Source organism: Macadamia integrifolia, chromosome 7, assembly GCF_013358625.1.
Source record: "Macadamia integrifolia cultivar HAES 741 chromosome 7, SCU_Mint_v3, whole genome shotgun sequence".
NCBI lineage: Eukaryota > Viridiplantae > Streptophyta > Magnoliopsida > Proteales > Proteaceae > Macadamia > Macadamia integrifolia.
Genome location: NC_056563.1, coordinates 35,636,806 through 35,642,283, shown reverse-complemented (window position 1 = coordinate 35,642,283; position 5,478 = coordinate 35,636,806). Strand labels below are relative to the sequence as shown.

Below are 5,478 nucleotides of genomic sequence, written 5' to 3'. Positions count from 1 at the left end.
AAAAAAAAAAAAAAAAAGGGCTAATGGTAAAGAGAAACAAAATAATTTTTGTAAATAAAAGTCAAGTTTCAGAAAAAAAAATCCCAAGGAAACTATGGAACCTCAAGGAAACCAAGGCTTGCTTAAAACCTAATGATAATCATATTGGCCATAGAAAACACAAATTATTTTTCTTAAATATCTAGATGTCATTTCCAGGAAAAACTGCAGCATCTTGGCCCATGATACAATTGCCAGTTGCCACCATGGGGCATGGAGAATACCAACCCTAGATGGATTCATTTCCTCATTCAAACATGCTTAGATATGACTACATGTGCAGTCAAGACTCGAGAACAGATGGCAATTAAATATACAATAAATTTCATAAACGAAACTCAAAGATTCCAGAAAGCTTTTTCCCCGTCGAAACAAATGCAGCACTAGTGTATTTAGAAATATCAGAACATCAGGAGAGGACTGATGCAAAAGGGGAACTTATGTGACATATGCACATATCTTTAATTACTGTTTGTTAGTCACTATCTTAAAAAGGGAGGGGAAAGTCATTTGGAACTTACTTTTGAAAGACTAAAAGAGTGAAACCAATGAGGTAATGTGAGCAGCAATGATAAATCAATCACACAACACTCCAGAAGCACTACTCCTCTTCATCCATCCTATTTCAATACTTTGAGTAACATCATCATCTAGTTCTCCTTTATTTATGATTAAGCTCAAATACCTAAAAAAAACACTTTGGGGGATATCCCTCTTATCACTTTTCCCCATCACACTATCCATCCTACTGTAACTTTTTGTTACACACCATATACTCCATTTTCATTCTACTTATCATAAAAGCTTTTGATTCCAAGGTTTATCTCAATGGTTCCAACTTGATGTTAATCCTTACTTTTGTTTCATCTTCCAAAACAATATCATCAACAAAAAATACACAGGACCTGATCTTGAATGTCTTTGGTAGATAATCTATGATAAGCACAAACAATTAATGGCATAAAGCTGATCCATGTATAACCCCATTGTAATAGGGAATTCATTACCTCAACCACCCCACGCTTACACTAATCACCACATCACTATATACATCATATAGTCACCACATCACTACATATACTTAACTATGTCCACACATTTACTTGAAACACATTTCTCTAGTACATGCTAATTAACTCTCTAGAGACTTTGTCATGAGCTTTTTCTAGGTCAATAAAGACCACATAGAAATCCAATTGAAGTATCAAAATCTTTCCATTAGTCTCCCAAGTAAATAGCTTCTATTTGGATCTCCTTGGCATAAAACCGACTTAGCTTTCTATAATAGTAGTTTCTTGGCTCAAGCAAGTTTCAATAACTCACTTCTACAACTTCATAGTAGGACTCATTAGTTTACACCTCTATAGTTATTACAACTCTGGATATCACCTTTATTGATATAAATACAAACCATAATGCTTCTCCTCCATTCATTTGGAATTTTCCTTATGCTCCTAAGCATCTAGGCTCTTTCTTGGGTTTAAGGCGACAACACACATTGTTGGAACTTCCTAAATTTACATTGATTTATGTTAATTGTTTTGTTTTTTGATGAACAAGCTTATAGGATATACAAGCATTAATTAGTAACAATATCTTTGCTATATTACATATAGTCATATACAACACAAGGGAGTCATAGATAGAGGTACCTTGTAGTCCCTCCAATCCCTTGGGTCACTTAGTCGTTGTGACAACTATGGTTAAGGTTTATTTAATAACTAAATAGTATCTTAGTTCATTTAAATATTGGAAATATGGAACCAAATAAGAAATGCCGGGATGCCAATCAGATGAAACCTTCAACTCATGAGGACATTTTTATTCTTTCATTCTAGGTAACCTACTTGAAGTATCAACTAATGGATGCGTGCTATTAGACTACCTGCCGCTATTCTCTTTTAAGAATAAGTATTAAAAAAGAAAATTTGGATACCAGAAAGATAGCCACATATGACACAAATCTGATCCTTAAATTCCTAGCAATCAAACCTATCGATCTTTCATTATATCTTGAGAAGTGGAAAGTATTATATCCCCCATTCCACCAAAAACCCTAGGAATCCATTGATAGTTGGAATAGATTCCAACACCAGGTCGATTGATACACTTGAATTGCAATAGAACGCAGGGAAAAGGCCTTATTTTGATTCTAAAAATGACCAAGCAAATCTAAGTTTCAAAAGAAATGGTATGTACAGATGATGACCCAAATTCAATTCATAACGATTTAAAGCAGATTTTGGTGACACCGAGAAATATTTAAAGGATTATTTTTTAGTTTATTTTCTTATAATTTAAGGTATAAAAATCTGCACACGCAATAGCATAATTAAAAAAGACAAAAAAAAAAAAAAAAAAAAGGCTAATGGTAAGAACATACAAAACAAATTTTGCAAGTAAAAATCAAGTTTAAGAAAAAAAAAAATTTGCCACCGAAAAATTGGAACCTCAATGAAAACAAGGCTTGCTTAAAACCTAAAGAAAATCATATTGGCCAGAGAAAACATAAAAGATCTTCCAAAAATATAGTACAAAAATTTGGAAAATTAATCTCAATTTAAATATCTAAATGTCATTTTCAGGAAAAAGTGGCAGCATCTTGGTCCATGATACAATTGCAACCATCGGGCATGGAGGATACCAGCCCTAGATGGATTAGTTTTCCTCATTCAACCATATTTAGATATGATTAAATGTTCTGTCAAGAGAAAAGATGGCAACTAAATACAAAGTAAATTTTATCAATGAAACTCAGTTTCCAGAAAACTTTTCCCCATTGAAACAAATGCAGCTCTGGCGTATTTAGAAACACCAGAACACTGGGAGAAGACTGATGCAAAAGGGGAAGTCATGTCATATTAGGACCCCATTTGCAAGCCGTCATGTGCCTATTCTCATCCTCCTCAAAGCTTTTTTCACTTCCAGAACCCTAATTTTTCGTATATATCTACAACATGGTGTGCCTTGATGAGTAGTAGAACCTTTTGAAACAATATTTACTCGAAGTATTTTCATATGTTTGTGGTGTACAATGCAGTCCAAAAACTGGTCCACGTAGTAGCAGTTACCAAGGTACAAATGATAGCATCAAAAAGCAAACAGAATGCAAGTATAAGGATGGGGTTGAAATCAAGTGAAACTTCATCAATGCTGGGTAACTAGATGCATCGCATCAGATAGAGAAAATGGTGGAATGGCATTTGTGATGTCAATGAACCAAGTAGTTGGATCAAGGCCATAGTCGTCAACTTGTCATGGTGCAACAATTGCGCACAGGCTCATTCTTGGGTTTAAGGCGATAACATGCCTTTTGATACTTCAAGAATTTACATTGATTTAGCGATAACATGCCTTTTGATACTTCACGAATTTACATTGATTTATGTTTATTGTTTCGTTTTTTCATGAACATGCTTATAACATATCCTAACTTTTGTTTATTATATGTTGGTTTACTTACATTGGGTCATTATTGCACTGATATGGCTTCTTTGTCCCAAATGCTTAATTAATAAAAATATTTTTGCTATATTATATATGGTCATCTAAAACACAAGGGAGGCATAGGCGACATCTAAGGAGGTACCTTGTCATCCCTCCAATCCCTTGGGTCGCCTAGTCGCTTTGATAACTATGCTTAAGGCTTGGATAGTTACTTAATAGTATCTAAGTTCATTTTGATATTGGAAAAAGGGAAGCAAGTAAAAAATATTGGGACTTAAATCAGTAATGAAACCTTCAATTCATGCAGGCTTATTTATTCTTTCATTCTAGGTAACCTTCTTGAAGTATCACCTAATATCAGACAAACCACCTTTACTCTCTTTGTTAGACTTATGAATTAAATAAGAAATTTCAGATATCAAAAGGATCGCCATATATAACACCAAACTGATCCTTAAATTCCTTTTAATCGAGCCTATCAAGTCTATCATCCTTCATTATACCTCGAGAACCAGAAAGTCTTACAACAACCATTCCCACCAAAAATCCTAGGAACTCATTGATAGTTGGAATATATTCAAAGACCAAGTCGGCTGATACACTTCAATTGCAATAGATGGCAGGGAAAAGGCCTTATTTTGATTCTAAAAATGGCCAATCAAATTTAAGTTTCAAAACAAATGATATGTAAAGATGGTGACCAAATTCAACACATAATGATTTAAAGCAGACTTTGGTGACAACGCGACATATTTAAAGGATTAGTTTTTAGTATATTTTCTTACAATTTAAGGCTTAATAAGCTGCAGACGCGATAAAATATTAAAATAAAAAGACATGATCTGATTTTCCAGCAAAATAAGGGCACATATGAATGTGGCCTATGCACTCATTTTGAGACATGAACCTCAAGGGCTCACAACCTCTTATCCATTCCACCCTCAGAACCACAAACAAGAATATATGAATGAAAGAAAAAATCTTGGAAGAATTTACAAGAAATCAAACCAAATGCCCAGATCATTGCATACATAAAATGCTGCTTAACGCTATTAACTAGTTTTTCGATGGATTGGGTTCAAACAATTGAGATATCTATTATTTACAATTACAATGGGGAGGGAAAGGAGTAGAAAGCTTTGTATACAACGAACCTGGAGGTGTCATTATCAGGGTTGTGACTGATGACGATGGCGTAATCACCAGATGCCCTAGCGATAACACCTCGATCACCAACATGATGCTCAACGTTGCAGACCACAGCACCTTCAGGGACGGAACGAAGAGGCAATACGTTCCCAACCATCAGAGTGGCCTTCTTGCCACAGTAAAGGAACTGACCCGTGTACATACCCTCGGCAGCAATGAAAAGCTCCTTCTGGTGCTTGTATCGGAAGGGATGACGGAAAGTAACTTTAGCGAGTGGGGCGCCTCGGCCTGGGTCATGGATGATGTCGGTCACGACACCCTTCAGATACCCATTTCGCTCTCCAAAGTCGAGACTCCGGAAGCGAGCAGCGCCCTTGCGGTGGTGTGTGTGGGACTTGAAGACAGACCCTGCTCCCTTCCTTTGTGCTCGAATTACACGACCCATCGTCTGAATCTCTCGATCTGAGAAGAAGGAAAGCAAAGGCTCTCTGGCTCTCTCAGGCGCCGAAAATGGGATGGATCAAAGAGGTGGGAAGCGGCTGTGTAGGGAACAAAATTGCAGGGAAAGAGGCGGAATATCGCTCATTTTTTAGGGGTATTTCAGTCAACATGAAAATATTTTGTAAACCCTAATCCGCCGCTGCTAAACAATCAAAAAATAGAAATGTAAATGGAAAATTGAAAATCCGTATTTGGTCCGGGTTCATATTCGTTTAGGGGTATTCTTATTTGGAAAATGAATATCCGGAAATTATCTGAATTGGTCTTAAAACTAAGCGGATACTAATATGATAATCCTAATTTTTTACCTATTATTATTCAATTCGTTTAGCAATCCAATGA

The 5,478-nt window shown here is 35.8% G+C and overlaps 1 pseudogene; it reads right to left on the bottom strand.

Annotated features, from left to right (window-relative positions):
* The window catches only part of LOC122085117, a 6,206-nt pseudogene extending 963 nt beyond the window's left edge, over nt 1–5,243 (bottom strand).
* Nucleotides 5,244–5,478: the final 235 nt, after the last annotated feature.